Here is an 18,780-nt window from a genome sequence, read left to right as displayed (position 1 = left end):
GGCCCGTTTGCGCTACTCTTTCTGTAGTGCCTTTGGAGTCAGATGCAGGGCGGTTGCCGTACCAGGCGGTGATGCCAACCGGTCAGGATGCTCGATGGTGCAGCTGTAAAAACCTTTTTTTTTTTGAGGATCTGGGGCAGTTGACAATCTTTTCAGTCTCCCTGGCCAACACCCTAACCTAAACAAGAAATTCATCCTAGTTTCTTGGTTTTCTTTGGCCCCGTTTTCGGTCAGATCCTAACTGTATCCCGTATGTAACGTCTGGGTAAATTTACCCACCCCCTTTACTTCAGGCAGGGTCAGAGCGTGTGGCCCCTACGGTGTTTAATATGGTGTGTGTGTGTGTGTGTGTGTGTGTGTGTGTGTGTGTGTGTGTGTGTGTGTTTCCCAACGGTACGAGCGTGTATTTCCCTACGTGTTTAATGGTGTGTGTGTGTGTTTTAGACAGGGTCACGTGGCCCCTACAGTGTTTAATATGGTGTGTGTGTGTGTGTGTGTGTGTTTCCCAGGCGGGGAGTGCACAGCGTGTGCCCCTACAGTGTTTAATATGGTGTGTGTGTGTGTGTATTTCCCAGGCGGGGTACAGAGCGCGTGGCCTACAGTGTTTAATATGGTGTGTGTGTGTGTGTGTGTGTGTGTGTGTGTGTGTGTGTGTGTGTGTGTGTGTTTTCCAGACAGGGTCAGAGCGTATGGCCCCTACAGTGTTTAATATTGTGTGTGTGTGTATTTCCCAGACAGGGTCAGGCGCGTGGCCCTACGGTGTAAAGAGAACATCTTTGCCATTCAGACTCTGAAGGTTTCCAGTACGCCACGAAACCCGGAAAGGACCAGGGAATCAGCGTCAGAAGAGCAAACAGCTGGTGGTTCTGCTGAAAGACGAGGAGAGACTGAAAGGACAGGAAGAGGAGGGAGGTGGTGTTCTGCTGAAAGACGAGGAGAGACTGAAAGGTGAGGAAGAGGAGGGAGGTGGTGGTTCTGCTGAAAGACGAGGAGAGACTGGAAAGGTGAGAAGAGGGAGGGAGGTGGTGGTACTGCTGAAAGATGAGGAGAGACTGAAAGGTGAGGAAGAGGGAGGTGGTGGTTCTGCTGGAAAGACGAGGAGAGACTGAAAGGTGAGGAAGAGGAGGGAGGTGGTGGTTCTGCTGAAAGATGAGGAGAGACTGAAAGGTGAGGAAGAGGAGGGAGGTGGTTCTGCTGAAAGATGAGGGGAGAGACTGAAAGGTGAGGAAGAGGGAGGTGGTGGTTCTGCTGAAAGATGAGGAGAGAGACTGAAAGGTGAGGAAGAGGGAGGAGTGGGGTGGTTCTGCTGAAAGACGAGGGGAGAGACTGAAAGGTGAGGGAAAGAGGAGGAGGTGGTGGTTCTGCTGAAAGATGAGGAGAGACTGAAAGGTGAGGAAGAGGAGGGAGGTGGTGGTTGCTGGAAAGACGAGGAGAGACTGAAAGGTGAGGAAGAGGTGGTTCTACTGAAAGATGGGAGAGGGAGGTGGTACTGCTGAAAGATGACGAGAGACTGAAAGGTGAGGAAGAGGGAGGTGGTGGTTCTGCTGAAAGAAGGAAGGGGAAGGAGGTGGTGGTACTGCTGAAAGCGAGGAGAGACTGAAAGGTGAGGAAGAGGAGGGAGGTGGTGGTTCTGCTGAGAGACGAGGAGAGACTGAAAGGTGAGGAAGAGGGAGGGAGGTGGTTTCTGCTGAAAGACGAGGAGAGACTGAAAGGTGAGGAAGAGGAGGGAGGTGGTGGTTCTGCTGAAAGACGAGGAGAGACTGAAAGGTGAGGAAGAGGAGGTGGTTCTGCTGAAAGATGAGGAGAGACTGGAAAGGTGAGGAAGAGGAGGGAGCTGGTGGTTCTGCGTTGAAAGACGAGGAGAGACTGAAAGGTGAGGGAAGAGGAGGGAGGTGGTGGTTCTAAAGACGAGGAAGACTGAAAGGTGAGGAAGAGGGTGGTGGTTCTGCTGAAAGATGAGGAAGGAGGTGGTGGTACTGCTGAAAGATGAGGGACTGAAAGGTGAGGAAAGAGGAGGGGTGGTGGTTCTGCTGAAAGATGAGGAGGCTGAAAGGTGAGGAAGAGGGAGGTGGTGGTACTGCTGAAAGATGAGGGAAGGACTGAAAGGTGAGGAGGAGGAGGGAGGTGGTGGTTCTGCTGAAAGATGAGGAGAGACGAAAGGTGAGAGAGGAGGGGTGGTGGTTCCCTGCTGGGAGAAGCCGAGGAGCTGAAAGGTGAGGGAAGGGGAGGTGGTGGTACTGCTGAAAGATGAGGAGAGACTGAAAGGTGAGGAAGAGGGAGGTGGTGGTTCTGCTGAAAGATGAGGAGAGACTGAAAGGTGAGGAAGAGGGAGGTGGTGGTTCTGCTGAAAGACGAGGAGAGACTGAAAGGTGAGGAAGAGGAGGGAGGTGGTGGTTCTGCTGAAAGATGAGGAGAGACTGAAAGGTGAGGAAGAGGAGGTGGTGGTTCTGCTGAAAGATGAGGAGAGGGAGGTGGTACTGCTGAAAGGAGAGGAGAGGGAGGTGGTACTGAAAGGCGGGGAGAGGGAGGTGGTACTGCTGAAAGGAGAGGAGAGGGGAGGTGGTACTGCTGAAAGGCGGGGAGAGGGAGGTGGTACTGCTGAAAGGGGGAGAGGGAGGTGGTACTGCTGAAAGGCGGGGAGAGGGAGGTGGTACTGCTGAAAGGGGGGAGAGGGAGGTGGTACTGCTGAAAGGCGGGGAGAGAGGTGGTACTGCTGAAAGGCGGGGAGAGGGAGGTGGTACTGCTGAAAGGGGGGAGAGGGAGGTGGTACTGCTGAAAGGAGAGGAGAGGGAGGTGGTACTGCTGAAAGGAGAGGAGAGGGAGGTGGTACTGCTGAAAGGGGGGAGAGGGAGGTGGTACTGCTGAAAGGCGGGGGAGAGGGAGGTGGTACTGCTGAAAGGCGGGAGAGGGAGGTGGTACTGCTGAAAGACGAGGAGGGACTGTAGGCTGGGAGCTTCATGTTGACTGTACTGAAGACTGGGGCGGTAACCCGGTGTCTTCAGAAATAGACAGTAGGATTTAACACCAGGCGTTGCTGCCTTCTCTTCCACTTCATACAACACTAAGTTTTGTACAACTAGGACGTCTTAAAGATGTGTCAAATCAATGATATCTTGCTCACGGCGACATCTTTGCATTTTGATTTGCTAGCTGAAGTATCCAATGGCAAGATCAAGCTTCTGGATTACAGCAGAGATATTCTAGTCTCTACAGATTACATTCCCATCTTGTTTTCTTCCGTTACAGCAGAGATATTCTAGTCTCGACAGATTACATTCCCTTCCTTGTCTTCTTGGTTACAGCAGAGATATTCTAGTGTCGACAGATTACATTCCTTCCTTGTCTTCTGGATTACAGCAGAGATATTCTAGTCTCTACAGATTACATTCCCCTCCTTGTCTTCTGGGTTACAGCAGAGATATTCTAGTCTCTACAGATTACATTCCCCTCCTTCTGGGTTACAGCAGAGATATTCTAGTCTGGGGGTAATGTCCTGTCTGGGGTAATGTCCTGTCTATCATAGACCACTCTGTCCAGGTGAGGTTAGTGATGATGATGATGGTATGTTGTCCTGTCCAGGTGAGGTTAGTGAAGTGATGATGATGATGATGGTATGTTGTCCTGTCCAGGTGAGGTTAGTGATGATGACGATGATGGTATGTTGTCCTGTCCAGGTGAGGTTAGTGATGATGATGATGATGGTATGTTGTCCTGTCCAGGTGAGGTTAGTGATGATGATGATGGTATGTTGTCCTGTCCAGGTGAGGTTAGTGATGATGATGATGATGGTATGTTGTCCTGTCCAGGTGAGGTTAGTGATGATGGTATGTTGTCCTGTCCAGGTGAGGTTAGTGATGATGATGGTATGTTGTCCTGTCCAGGTGAGGTTAGTGATGATGATGATGGTATGTTGTCCTGTCCAGGTGAGGTTAGTGATGATGGTATGTTGTCCTGTCCAGGTGAGGTTAGTGATGATGATGGTATGTTGTCCTGTCCAGGTGAGGTTAGTGATGATGATGGTATGTTGTCCTGTCCAGGTGAGGTTAGTGATGATGTATGTTGTCCTGTCCAGGTGAGGTTAGTGATGATGGTATGTTGTCCTGTCCAGGTGAGGTTAGTGATGATGGTATGTTGTCCTGTCCAGGTGAGGTTAGTGATGATGGTATGTTGTCCTGTCCAGGTGAGGTTAGTGATGATGGTATGTTGTCCTGTCCAGGTGAGGTTAGTGATGATGGTATGTTGTCCTGTCCAGGTGAGGTTAGTGATGATGGTATGTTGTCCTGTCCAGGTGAGGTTAGTGATGATGGTATGTTGTCCTGTCCAGGTGAGGTTAGTGATGATGATGGTATGTTGTCCTGTCCAGGTGAGGTTAGTGATGATGGTATGTTGTCCTGTCCAGGTGAGGTTAGTGATGATGGTATGTTTGTCCTGTCCAGGTGAGGTTAGTGATGATGGTATGTTGTCCTGTCCAGGTGAGGTTAGTGATGATGGTATGTTGTCCTGTCCAGGTGAGGTTAGTGATGATGATGATGGTATGTTGTCCTGTCCAGGTGAGGTTAGTGATGATGATGATGGTATGTTGTCCTGTCCAGGTGAGGTTAGTGATGATGGTATGTTGTCCTGTCCAGGTGAGGTTAGTGATGATGATATGTTGTCCTGTCCAGGTGAGGTTAGTGATGATGGTATGTTGTCCTGTCCAGGTGAGGTTAGTGATGATGGTATGTTGTCCTGTCCAGGTGAGGTTAGTGATGATGATGGTATGTTGTCCTGTCCAGGTGAGGTTAGTGATGATGGTATGTTGTCCTGTCCAGGTGAGGTTAGTGATGATGATGATGGTATGTTGTCCTGTCCAGGTGAGGTTAGTGATGATGGTATGTTGTCCTGTCCAGGTGAGGTTAGTGATGATGATGATGATGATGGTATGTTGTCCTGTCCAGGTGAGGTTAGTGATGATGGTATGTTGTCCTGTCCAGGTGAGGTTAGTGATGATGATGGTATGTTGTCCTGTCCAGGTGAGGTTAGTGATGATGATGATGGTATGTTGTCCTGTCCAGGTGAGGTTAGTGATGATGGTATGTTGTCCTGTCCAGGTGAGGTTAGTGATGATGATGATATGTTGTCCTGTCCAGGTGAGGTTAGTGATGATGATGATGGTATGTTGTCCTGTCCAGGTGAGGTTAGTGATGATGATGGTATGTTGTCCTGTCCAGGTGAGGTTAGTGATGATGGTATGTTGTCCTGTCCAGGTGAGGTTAGTGATGATGGTATGTTGTCCTGTCCAGGTGAGGTTAGTGATGATGATGATGGTATGTTGTCCTATCCAGGTGAGGTTAGTGATGATGGTATGTTGTCCTGTCCAGGTGAGGTTAGTGATGATGATGATGATGATGGTATGTTGTCCTGTCCAGGTGAGGTTAGTGATGATGATGATGATGATGGTATGTTGTCCTGTCCAGGTGAGGTTAGTGATGATGATGATGATGGTATGTTGTCCTGTCCAGGTGAGGTTAGTGATGATGGTATGTTGTCCTGTCCAGGTGAGGTTAGTGATGATGGTATGTTGTCCTGTCCAGGTGAGGTTAGTGATGATGATGATGGTATGTTGTCCTGTCCAGGTGAGGTTAGTGATGATGATATGTTGTCCTGTCCAGGTGAGGTTAGTGATGATGATGATGATGATGGTATGTTGTCCTGTCCAGGTGAGGTTAGTGATGATGGTATGTTGTCCTGTCCAGGTGAGGTTAGTGATGATGATGGTATGTTGTCCTGTCCAGGTGAGGTTAGTGATGATGGTATGTTGTCCTGTCCAGGTGAGGTTAGTGATGATGGTATGTTGTCCTGTCCAGGTGAGGTTAGTGATGATGGTATGTTGTCCTGTCCAGGTGAGGTTAGTGATGATGGTATGTTGTCCTGTCCAGGTGAGGTTAGTGATGATGATGATGGTATGTTGTCCTGTCCAGGTGAGGTTAGTGATGATGATGATGATGGTATGTTGTCCTGTCCAGGTGAGGTTAGTGATGATGATGGTATGTTGTCCTGTCCAGGTGAGGTTAGTGATGATGGTATGTTGTCCTGTCCAGGTGAGGTTAGTGATGATGATGGTATGTTGTCCTGTCCAGGTGAGGTTAGTGATGATGGTATGTTGTCCTGTCCAGGTGAGGTTAGTGATGATGGTATGTTGTCCTGTCCAGGTGAGGTTAGTGATGATGATGATGGTATGTTGTCCTGTCCAGGTGAGGTTAGTGATGATGATGATGGTATGTTGTCCTGTCCAGGTGAGGTTAGTGATGATGGTATGTTGTCCTGTCCAGGTGAGGTTAGTGATGATGGTATGTTGTCCTGTCCAGGTGAGGTTAGTGATGATGATGATGGTATGTTGTCCTGTCCAGGTGAGGTTAGTGATGATGATATGTTGTCCTGTCCAGGTGAGGTTAGTGGTGATGATGATGGTATGTTGTCCTGTCCAGGTGAGGTTAGTGATGATGATGATGGTATGTTGTCCTGTCCAGGTGAGGTTAGTGATGATGGTATGTTGTCCTGTCCAGGTGAGGTTAGTGATGATGATATGTTGTCCTGTCCAGGTGAGGTTAGTGATGATGATGATGATGTATGTTGTCCTGTCCAGGTGAGGTTAGTGATGATGATATGTTGTCCTGTCCAGGTGAGGTTAGTGATGATGATGGTATGTTGTCCTGTCCAGGTGAGGTTAGTGATGATGGTATGTTGTCCTGTCCAGGGTGAGGTTAGTGATGATGGTATGTTGTCCTGTCCAGGTGAGGTTAGTGATGATGATGATGGTATGTTGTCCTGTCCAGGTGAGGTTAGTGATGATGGTATGTTGTCCTGTCCAGGTGAGGTTAGTGATGATGATGATGATGATATGTTGTCCTGTCCAGGTGAGGTTAGTGATGATGATGGTATGTTGTCCTGTCCAGGTGAGGTTAGTGATGATGGTATGTTGTCCTGTCCAGGTGAGGTTAGTGATGATGGTATGTTGTCCTGTCCAGGTGAGGTTAGTGATGATGATGGTATGTTGTCCTGTCCAGGTGAGGTTAGTGATGATGGTATGTTGTCCTGTCCAGGTGAGGTTAGTGATGATGATGATGGTATGTTGTCCTGTCCAGGTGAGGTTAGTGATGATGGTATGTTGTCCTGTCCAGGTGAGGTTAGTGATGATGATGATGGTATGTTGTCCTGTCCAGGTGAGGTTAGTGATGATGATGATATGTTGTCCTGTCCAGGTGAGGTTAGTGATGATGGTATGTTGTCCTGTCCAGGTGAGGTTAGTGATGATGATGATGGTATGTTGTCCTGTCCAGGTGAGGTTAGTGATGATGATGATGGTATGTTGTCCTGTCCAGGTGAGGTTAGTGATGATGATGGTATGTTGTCCTGTCCAGGTGAGGTTAGTGATGATGGTATGTTGTCCTGTCCAGGTGAGGTTAGTGATGATGGTATGTTGTCCTGTCCAGGTGAGGTTAGTGATGATGATGATGGTATGTTGTCCTGTCCAGGTGAGGTTAGTGATGATGATGATGGTATGTTGTCCTGTCCAGGTGAGGTTAGTGATGATGATGGTATGTTGTCCTGTCCAGGTGAGGTTAGTGATGATGATGGTATGTTGTCCTGTCCAGGTGAGGTTAGTGATGATGGTATGTTGTCCTGTCCAGGTGAGGTTAGTGATGATGATGATGATGATATGTTGTCCTGTCCAGGTGAGGTTAGTGATGATGATGATGATGATGATGATGATGATGGTATGTTGTCCTGTCCAGGTGAGGTTAGTGATGATGATGGTATGTTGTCCTGTCCAGGTGAGGTTAGTGATGATGATGGTATGTTGTCCTGTCCAGGTGAGGTTAGTGATGATGGTATGTTGTCCTGTCCAGGTGAGGTTAGTGATGATGGTATGTTGTCCTGTCCAGGTGAGGTTAGTGATGATGGTATGTTGTCCTGTCCAGGTGAGGTTAGTGATGATGGTATGTTGTCCTGTCCAGGTGAGGTTAGTGATGATGGTATGTTGTCCTGTCCAGGTGAGGTTAGTGATGATGGTATGTTGTCCTGTCCAGGTGAGGTTAGTGATGATGATATGTTGTCCTGTCCAGGTGAGGTTAGTGATGATGATGATGGTATGTTGTCCTGTCCAGGTGAGGTTAGTGATGATGATGATGGTATGTTGTCCTGTCCAGGTGAGGTTAGTGATGATGGTATGTTGTCCTGTCCAGGTGAGGTTAGTGATGATGGTATGTTGTCCTGTCCAGGTGAGGTTAGTGATGATGGTATGTTGTCCTGTCCAGGTGAGGTTAGTGATGATGATATGTTGTCCTGTCCAGGTGAGGTTAGTGATGATGATGGTATGTTGTCCTGTCCAGGTGAGGTTAGTGATGATGATGGTATGTTGTCCTGTCCAGGTGAGGTTAGTGATGATGATGGTATGTTGTCCTGTCCAGGTGAGGTTAGTGATGATGATGATGATGATGGTATGTTGTCCTGTCCAGGTGAGGTTAGTGATGATGATGATGGTATGTTGTCCTGTCAGGTGAGGTTAGTGATGATGATGGTATGTTGTCCTGTCCAGGTGAGGTTAGTGATGATGGTATGTTGTCCTGTCCAGGTGAGGTTAGTGATGATGGTATGTTGTCCTGTCCAGGTGAGGTTAGTGATGATGGTATGTTGTCCTGTCCAGGTGAGGTTAGTGATGATGGTATGTTGTCCTGTCCAGGTGAGGTTAGTGATGATGATGGTATGTTGTCCTGTCCAGGTGAGGTTAGTGATGATGGTATGTTGTCCTGTCCAGGTGAGGTTAGTGATGATGATGATGGTATGTTGTCCTGTCCAGGTGAGGTTAGTGATGATGGTATGTTGTCCTGTCCAGGTGAGGTTAGTGATGATGGTATGTTGTCCTGTCCAGGTGAGGTTAGTGATGATGATGGTATGTTGTCCTGTCCAGGTGAGGTTAGTGATGATGATGGTATGTTGTCCAGGTGAGGTTAGTGATGATGGTATGTTGTCCTGTCCAGGTGAGGTTAGTGATGATGATGATGATGATGATATGTTGTCCTGTCCAGGTGAGGTTAGTGATGATGATGGTATGTTGTCCAGGTGAGGTTAGTGATGATGATGGTATGTTGTCCTGTCCAGGTGAGGTTAGTGATGATGATGGTATGTTGTCCAGGTGAGGTTAGTGATGATGATGGTATGTTGTCCTGTCCAGGTGAGGTTAGTGATGATGGTATGTTGTCCTGTCCAGGTGAGGTTAGTGATGATGATGGTATGTTGTCCTGTCCAGGTGAGGTTAGTGATGATGGTATGTTGTCCTGTCCAGGTGAGGTTAGTGATGATGATGATGATGATGATGGTATGTTGTCCTGTCCAGGTGAGGTTAGTGATGATGATGGTATGTTGTCCTGTCCAGGTGAGGTTAGTGATGATGGTATGTTGTCCTGTCCAGGTGAGGTTAGTGATGATGATGATGATGATGATGGTATGTTGTCCTGTCCAGGTGAGGTTAGTGATGATGATGGTATGTTGTCCTGTCCAGGTGAGGTTAGTGATGATGATGGTATGTTGTCCTGTCCAGGTGAGGTTAGTGATGATGGTATGTTGTCCTGTCCAGGTGAGGTTAGTGATGATGATGATGATGGTATGTTGTCCTGTCCAGGTGAGGTTAGTGATGATGGTATGTTGTCCTGTCCAGGTGAGGTTAGTGATGATGGTATGTTGTCCTGTCCAGGTGAGGTTAGTGATGATGATGGTATGTTGTCCTGTCCAGGTGAGGTTAGTGATGATGGTATGTTGTCCTGTCCAGGTGAGGTTAGTGATGATGATGATGATGATGATGGTATGTTGTCCTGTCCAGGTGAGGTTAGTGATGATGGTATGTTGTCCTGTCCAGGTGAGGTTAGTGATGATGATATGTTGTCCTGTCCAGGTGAGGTTAGTGATGATGGTATGTTGTCCTGTCCAGGTGAGGTTAGTGATGATGATGATGGTATGTTGTCCTGTCCAGGTGAGGTTAGTGATGATGGTATGTTGTCCTGTCCAGGTGAGGTTAGTGATGATGGTATGTTGTCCTGTCCAGGTGAGGTTAGTGATGATGGTATGTTGTCCTGTCCAGGTGAGGTTAGTGATGATGATGATGATGGTATGTTGTCCTGTCCAGGTGAGGTTAGTGATGATGATGATGGTATGTTGTCCTGTCCAGGTGAGGTTAGTGATGATGGTATGTTTGTCCTGTCCAGGTGAGGTTAGTGATGATGATGATGGTATGTTGTCCTGTCCAGGTGAGGTTAGTGATGATGATGGTATGTTGTCCTGTCCAGGTGAGGTTAGTGATGATGGTATGTTGTCCTGTCCAGGTGAGGTTAGTGATGATGATGATATGTTGTCCTGTCCAGGTGAGCGTTCCCAGGCTCTGAAGACGAAGGAGAGGATGGCCCAGGTAACCACTACAGGGGCGGTGACACCAGGTCAGGGTTTTGGCAGAGGTTCGTCTCAACCCAACCTGTCGACCTCCTACAGCGAGGAGTACGGCAAGTCAGAGGGGTCACCTGCATCTTACCACGGCTGTGAGTAGACCTAACTCTCTCTCTCTCTCTCTCTCTCTCTCTCACACACACACCACACACACACACACACACACACACCACACACCACACACCACACACACACAGTGTGTGTGTGTGTTGTGTGTGTGTGTGTGTGAGAGAGAGAGAGAGAGAGAGAGAGAGTTCCCCTCTGTCCTTCACATGACTGGAATCTGTTCCTCTTCCCTCCCTTCCCCCTTCACGTGACTGGAATCTGTTCCCCCTTCTCTCCTTCACGTGGCTGGACTCTGTTCTTCTTCTCTGGAGAGCTCCGTGTTTATCCCTCCTTCACCGTGGAGAGAGAGAGAAGAAACAACACTTCCTCTCTCTCTGGCCCCAGTCACCTCTGACCTTTAGGTCACAGCAGTGGAGCTCCTAGGTCTCACGTGTGTGTGTGTGTGTGTGTGTGTGTGGTTATGATAAATGTGGTGGAAACTGTGTAGCAGCTGAATCAGCCAATGAGAGCGGGGCTGGGGGGTTAATATAATGGAAGGTGTGGAGGTGTTGTCTTTATGAGACGGGGTTAATATAATGGAAGGTGTGGCTTTTCTTTATGAGACGGGGTTAATATAATGGAAGGTGTGGAGGCATTGTCTTTATGAGACGGGGTTAATATAATGGAAGGTGTGGCGTTGTGTTTATGAGACGGGGTTAATATAATGGAAGGTGGGGCGTTGTCTTTATGAGACGGGGTTAATATAATGGAAGGTGGGGCGTTGTCTTTATGAGACCGGGTTAATATAATGGAAGGTGTGGCGTTGTCTTTATGAGACCGGGTTAATATAATGGAAGGTGTGGCGTTGTCTTTATGAGACCGGGGTTAATATAATGGAAGGTGTGGCGTTGTCTTTATGAGACCGGTTAATATAATGGAAGGTGTGGCGTTGTCTTTATGAGACCGGGTTAATATAATGAGGTTATTATTGAAGGTGGAAGGAACCATGTTTTTTCAGTACTTCATTAGCATATTTATTATTTCCATGACGGATTAAATGCAGTTTATTTTGGGTTTTCCTTTTCATGGTTTGTAGTACTGAGAGATACCAGAGCTATATTTATACTTCACTAGGATCTCTGTCTGTGAGGCTGGCTGGCTGGCTGGCAGGAGAAGGGGGCTGGCTGGCTGGCTGGGAGGAGGGCTGGCTGGGAGGAGGGCTGGCTGGGAGGAGGGCTGGCTGGGAGGAGGGCTGGCTGGGAGGAGGGTTGGCTGGCTGGCTGGGAGGAGGGTTGGCTGGCTGGCTGGGAGGAGGGCTGACTGGTTGGCTGGCTGGCTGGCTGGCTGGCTGGCTGGGAGGAGGGCTGGCTGGCTGGCTGGCTGGCTGGCTGGCTGGCTCTGCTGGGAGGAGGGCTGGCTGGCTGGGAGGAGGGCTGGCTGGTTGGCTGGCTGGGAGGAGGGCTGGCTGGCTGGCTGGCTGGCTGGCTGGCTGGGAGGAGGGCTGGCTGGCTGGCTGGGAGGAGGGGCTGGCTGGTTGGCTGGCTGGGAGGAGGCCTGGCTGGCTGGCTGGCTGGGAGGAGGCTGGCTGGTTGGCTGGCTGGCTGGGAGGAGGGCTGGGAGGAGGGCTGGCTGGCTGGGAGGAGGGCTGGCTGGCTGGCTGGCTGGGAAGAGGGCTGGCTGGCTGGCTGGGAGGAGGGCTGGCTGGCTGGCTGGGAGGAGGGCTGGCTGGCTGGCTGGGAGGAGGGCTGGCTGGCTGGCTGGGAGGAGGGCTGGCGCTGGTTGGCTGCTGGCTAGAGGCTGGCTGGGAGGAGGCTGGCTGGTTGGCTGGCTGGTTGCTGGCTGGCTGGGAGGAGGCTGGCTGGCTGGCTGGCTGGCTGGCTGGCTGGGAGGAGGCTGGCTGGCTGGCTGGCTGGCTGGGAGGAGGGCTGGCTGTGGCGCTGGGAGGAGGGGCTGCGCTGGCTGGCTGGCTGGGAGGAGGGCTGGCTGGCTGGCTGGCTGGGAGGAGCTGGCTGGCTGGCTGGCTGGGAGGAGGGCTGGCTGGCTGGCTGGGAGGAGGGCTGGCTGGCTGACTGGGAGGAGGGCTGGCTGGCTGACTGGGAGGAGGGCTGGCTGGCTGACTGGGAGGAGGGGCTGGCTGACTGGCCGGGAGGAGGGCTGGCTGGGAGTTGTGTTCATCCTTGGACTGTACAGACTCCTAGGATACAGTGTGTGTTTGTTGCAGCTTCTTGCTGAAAGGACAAAGCCATCGATCACCTGACACTGTTCGTTCCTACGTGAAGACTGAACAGGAAGTGGATTAGGATGAGTCTGACTGAACAGGAAGTGGATTAGGATGAGTCTGACTGAACAGGAAGTGGATTAGGATGGAGTCTGACTGAACAGGAAGTGGATTAGGATGGAGTCTGACTGAACAGGAAGTGGATTAGGATGGAGTCTGACTGAACAGGAAGTGGATTAGGATGGAGTCTGACTGAACAGGAAGTGGATTAGGATGAGTCTGACTGAACAGGAAGTGGATTAGGATGGAGTCTGACTGAACAGGAAGTGGATTAGGATGGAGTCTGACGGAACAGGAAGTGGATTAGGATGGAGTCTGACTGAACAGGAAGTGGATTAGGATGGAGTCTGACGGAACAGGAAGTGGATTAGGATGGAGTCTCGAAGCTGAACAGAAGTGGATTAGGATGGAGTCTCAATCAGACTGAACATGTGCAGTTTGATGTACTCCAAGAATTGAAGTTGCAGGCTAGCTCAGTGCTTTAAAAAAATCTATATATATTTGTTTTATTTTAACTTTTTATTTAACTAGGCAAGTCAGTTATGGTAGCAACACAGCGTGGCAGCAACGCAACACGACAACACAGCGTGGCAGCAGCGCAACACGACAACACAGCGTGGCAGCAGCGCAACACGGCATGGTACAAACATTATTGGGCACAGACAACAGCACAAAGGTCAAGAAGGTAGAGACAACAATACATCACACAAAGCAGCCACAACTGTCAGTAAGAGTGTCCATGATTGAGTCTTTGAATGAAGAGATTGAGATAAAACTGTCCAGTTTGAGTGTTTGTTGCAGCTCGTTCCAGTCGCTAGCTGCAGTGAACTGAAAAGACGACGACCCAGGGATGTGTTCGCTTTGGGGACCTTTAACCTCTTGGGGCTAGGTGGGACGCTAAACGTGCACACCCGTGGTGCACTCCATCAACAGCAGGTGCATTTCGAAGAGCGGCAAATTTGAATCCAAATAAATGTCAAAATTCAAATTTTTCAAAAAATACAACTATGTTACACCATTTGAAAGATAAACATCTCCTTAATCTAACCACGTTTTACGATTTCAAAAAGGTTTTACGGCGAAAGCATAAATTTAGAAGTATGTTAGGACAGTACATTTACAAAGAGTTGTGTGTAATGTTTTGTCAAGTCAAAGACAGGGTCACCAAAACCATAAAACCAGCTAAAATGATGCACTAACCTTTGACAATCTCCATCAGATGACACTCCTAGGACATTATGTTAGACAATGCATGCATTTTTAGTTCTATCAAGTTCATATTTATATCCAAAAACAGCGTTTTACTATGGCATTGATGTTGAGGAAATCGTTTCCTCAATAACCGGCAGTCAAGTCAGCGTCACAAATTAAATAATTAAAATTAGAAAACATTGGTAAAATATTATATTGTCATTTAAAGAATTATAGATTTACATCTTTTGAACGCAATCAACTTGCCAGATTTAAAAAAATAACCTTACTGGGAAATCACACTTTGCAATAATCTGAGCACTGCGCCCAGAAAAATACGCGTTGCGATACAGACTAGACGTCATGTTGGGGAGATCTAAAATCGTAAAATACTATGTAAATAATCCATTACCTTTGATTCTCTTCATCAGATGTCACTTCCAGGTATCACAGGTCCATAACGAATGTAGTTTTGTTCAAAAAAGCTCAATCATTTATGTCCAAAAATCTCTGTCTCGTTAGCACATGATGTAAGCCAGCCGGACTTCTCGTCATGAACGAGGGGAAAAAATATATTTCGTTCGTTCAAACATGTCAAACGTTAGTATAGCATAAATCATTAGGGCCTTTTTTAGCAGAACATGAATAATATTCAAGGTGGACGAATGCATACTCTTTTATAACGTATTGGAACGAGGGTACCCAACACTGAACTCGCGCCCGGTGTCTAATGGGACATCATCGTTCCATAGGCTCTTGTTCGGTCAGATCTCCTCCAGAAGACTCAAAACACTTTGTAAAGGCTGGTGACATCTAGGTGGAAGCAATAGGAATATTCCTAAACCCCTGTGTTTTTCAATGGGATAGGTTTAAAGTCAATACAACACATCAGGTATCCACTTCCTGTCAGTAAATGTCTCAGGGTTTTGCCTGCCAAATGAGTTCTGTTATACTCACAGACACCATTCAAACAGTTTTGGAAACTTTAGAGTGTTTTCTATCCATATATATAAGTATATGCATATTGTAGTTGCACTGGGTAGGATTAGTAACCAGATTAAATCGGGTAATTTTTTTTTTATCCAGGACGTGCAAATGCTGCCCCCTAGACCCAACAGGTTAACAGAATATGACTGGCAGAACGGGTTTTTGTATGTGGAGGATGAGGGCTGCAGTAGATATCTCAGATAGGGGGGAGAGTGAGGCCTAAGAGGGTTTTATAAAATAAGCATCAACCAGTGGGTCTTGCTGACGGAAACAGAGATCACCAGTTTACAGAGGAGTATAGAGTGCAGTGATTTGGTGGCAAATCTGATGGCCGAATGGTAAAGAACATCTAGCCGCTCGAGAGCACCCTTACCTGCCGATCTATAAATTATGTCTCCGTAATCTAGCATGGGTAGGATGGTCATCTGAATCAGGGGTTAGTTTGGCGGCTGGGGTGAAAGAGGAGCAATTACGAAAGAGAGAACCAAGTCTAGATTTAAATTTAGCCTGCAGCTTGGATATGCTGGATGTGCTGAGAGAAGGACAGTGTACCGTCTAGCCATACTCCCAAGTACTTGTATGAAGTGACTACATCAAGCTCTAAACCTTCAGAGGTAGTAATCACACATGTGGGGAGAGGGGCAATCTTCTTACCGAACCACATGACCTTTTGTTTTGGAGGTGTTCAGAACAAGGTTAAGGGCAGAGAAAGCTTGTTGGACACTACGAAAGCTTTGTTGTAGAGCGTTTAACACAAAATCCAGGGAGGGGCCAGCTGAGTAGAAGACTGTATCATCTGCATATAAATGGATGAGAGAGCTTCCTACTGCCTGAGCTATGTTATTGTTGTAAATTGAGAAGAGCGTGGGGCCTAGGTCGAGCCTTGGGGTACTCCCTTGGTGACAGGCAGTGGCTGAGACAGCAGATGTTCTGACTTTATACACTGCACTCTTTGAGAGAGGTAGTTAGCAAACCAGGCCAAAGACCCCTCAGAGACACCAATACTCCTTAGTCGGCCCACAAGAACGGAACGGTCTACCGTATCAAAAGCTTTGACCGAGTCAATAAAAATAGAACACAACATTGCTGAGAATCAAGGGAAATGGTGACATCATTGAGGACCTTTAAGGTTGCAGTGACACGTCCATAACCTGAGCAGGAAACCAGATTGCAGACCAGAGAGAATACTACAGACATCAAGAAAGCCAGTCAGTTGATTATTGATAAGTTTTTCCAACACTTTTAGGATGAACAGGGCAAAATAGAAGTAGGCCTATAACAGTTAGGATCAGCTTGATCTCCCCCTTTAAATAAAGGACGAACCGTGGCTGCCTTCCAAGCAATGGGAACCTCCCAGAGAGGAGAGACAGGTTAAAAGGTCAGAGATAGGGCTTGGCGATGATAGGGGCAGCAACCTTAAAGAAGAAAGGGTCTAAACCATCTGACCCAGATGTTTTTTTGGGGGGGTCAAGTTTATGGAGCTCCTTTAGCACCTCGGACTCAGTGACCGCCTGCGGGAGAAACTTTTTAGCAGGGCAGGGAAAAAGAGGAGGAGCATCAGGGTTAGTCGCATTAGAAGGGGTGGGAGATGAGGAAATGTTGGACGGGCAAGGAGGCATGGCTGAGTCAAATAGGAATCCTGACTTAATGAAGTGGTGATTAAAGAGCTCAGCCATGTGCTTCTTGTCAGTAACAACCACATCATCAACATTAAGGGACATGGGCAGCTGTGAGGAGGAGGATTTATTCTCCAGGTCTTTAACTGTTTTCCAGAACTTCTTGGGGTTCGACCCACAGAGAGAGAACTGCTCCTTAAAGTAACTAACTTTGGCCTTCCGGATAGCCTGAGTGAATTTATATCTCATTTGCCTGAACGAGCCAGTCAGCCTGAGTATGCGTGTGCTGAGTCTTTTGCCAAATGCAATTCTTGAGGTGGTAGTAACTCTGCAAGATCACGGTCGAATCAGGAGCTGAACCTGTTTTTTAATTCTAATTTTCTTTATGGGGGCGTGTTATGTTAACAATACCACTGAAAATATAAAAAATAAGGTCCAAGCATCTTCAACAGATGGGAACAAGCTGATTCTATACCATTTCACAGAGGCCAGGTCATGAAGGGAAGGCTTGCTCGTTAAAGTTGTTTAGCAGCGTCTGTGACAAATCAGGAAAGGTGGTTTCACTGGGCAGCCATTACGAACACAGGCTGTAAAACAGTGATCACTAAGGTCCTTACAGGAAACACCAGACTGATACCTACCTATCAGGATTATTTGTGAGGATAACATTGAGGAGAGTAGCCTTGTGGGATTGGTGATAATCTGAGCAAGATTTAGGGGAGTCCCATTGCTTTAGGGTTTAGTCAGGTGGTTTAAGCATGTCCCAGTTTAGGTCACCTAGCAGGACAAATTCAGACTTAGTGTAAAGGGTACAGGCCTGTGCTGAGGGCAGGTAGGGTACAGGCCGGTGCTGAGGGCAGGTAGGGTACAGGCCTGTGCTGAGGGCGGGCAGGGTACAGGCCTGTGCTGAGGGCAGGTAGGGTACAGGCCGGTGCTGAGGCAGGTAGGGTACGGGCCGGTGCTGAGGGCAGGTAGGGGTACAGGTAGGGTACGGGCCGGTGCTGAGGTCAGGTGGGGTACGGGCCGGTGCTGAGGGCAAGTGGGTACGGGCCGGTGCTGAGGGCAGGTGGGTACGGGCCGGTGCTGAGGGCAGGTGGGGTACGGGCCGGTGCTGAGGGCAGGTGGGGTACGGGCCGGTGCTGAGGGCAGGTGGGTGCGGGCCGGTGCTGAGGGCAGGTGGGTACGGGCCGGTGCTGAGGGCGGTGGGGTCCAGGCCGGTGCTGAGGGCCGGTGGGGTCCAGGCCGGTGCTGAGGCCGGTGGGGTCAGGCCGGTGCTGAGGGGGCGGTGGGGTACAGGCCGGTGCTGATGGAGGACGATAGCACCCAGCAACAGTCAACAAAGAGCTATTTGAAAGTTTTTAAAGCTTAAAAACGAGCAAATCAAATTGTTTGGGGGACAGACTTGGTGGAGACAACTGAGCACTGAAGGTGATCCTTGGTAAAAGATTGCCACTCCACCACCTTTGGAAGATCTGTCTTTCCGGAAAAAAGTTTAGAACCAGAAAGGTTAAACATCAGGATTCAAAACACTCTTCCTTAACCACATCTCAGTAATGACCAACACATCTGGATTGGAGATGTGAACCCACACTTTCAATGGATCCATTTTAGGTAATAAGCTTCCGAAGTGTTAACGTGCAGAAAACCCCAAGGCTTTTTACGAGAGCAGATATCGGAGCACAAGTCAGAATTGGGCCTAGCAACAGTAGATGGGCCAGGAGTATATGGACATTTCCAGATATCATCATCAGCAGTAATACAATCAGGGAACGGCAGAGGACAGGGGAGAACTCTACAGTGCTGATTTATGACATCTCAATGTCTATCAGATGGCTCCAAGATCCTATTGTAACAGCAATTTCATCAGGTAACATGAACTCAAAGCCAAGCGAGAGGTGGTTTAGAATAGGATGGGAGGCCAAGAGTCTGTAAACCAATAGAAAGTCAGAGTCCCGAGTGTTGGAACAAACAGTCTGTCCCACGTTTTGGGTAAAGAAAGTTTTTGTAGTCAACAAAGTATGTAGGAGTCATGAGGCTAAATAGCAAAATACAATATATATCGACTTTGGGGCGAACCATTGTAAGTTCAGAGTCACTCGCCCCAACAGTGTGTGAGTGTGGTGGAGGTACCAGACAGGGGGAGACGGCTCAGTGCTGCCCCCTTTTCATTGAGTAACTCCAATGGAA

General features: G+C 48.5%; 1 pseudogene; it reads left to right on the top strand.

The window, feature by feature from the left end:
• Nucleotides 1-804: 804 nt before the first annotated feature.
• Nucleotides 805-18,780, top strand: part of LOC123725125 (epsin-2-like) — a 24,229-nt pseudogene continuing 6,253 nt past the window's right edge.

The sequence above is a fragment of the Salmo salar genome, chromosome ssa11 (assembly GCF_905237065.1).
Source record: "Salmo salar chromosome ssa11, Ssal_v3.1, whole genome shotgun sequence".
Classification (NCBI taxonomy): Eukaryota; Metazoa; Chordata; class Actinopteri; order Salmoniformes; family Salmonidae; genus Salmo; species Salmo salar.
The sequence above is the reverse complement of the archived record's forward strand: the minus strand, read 5'-3'. Positions and strand labels throughout refer to the sequence as shown.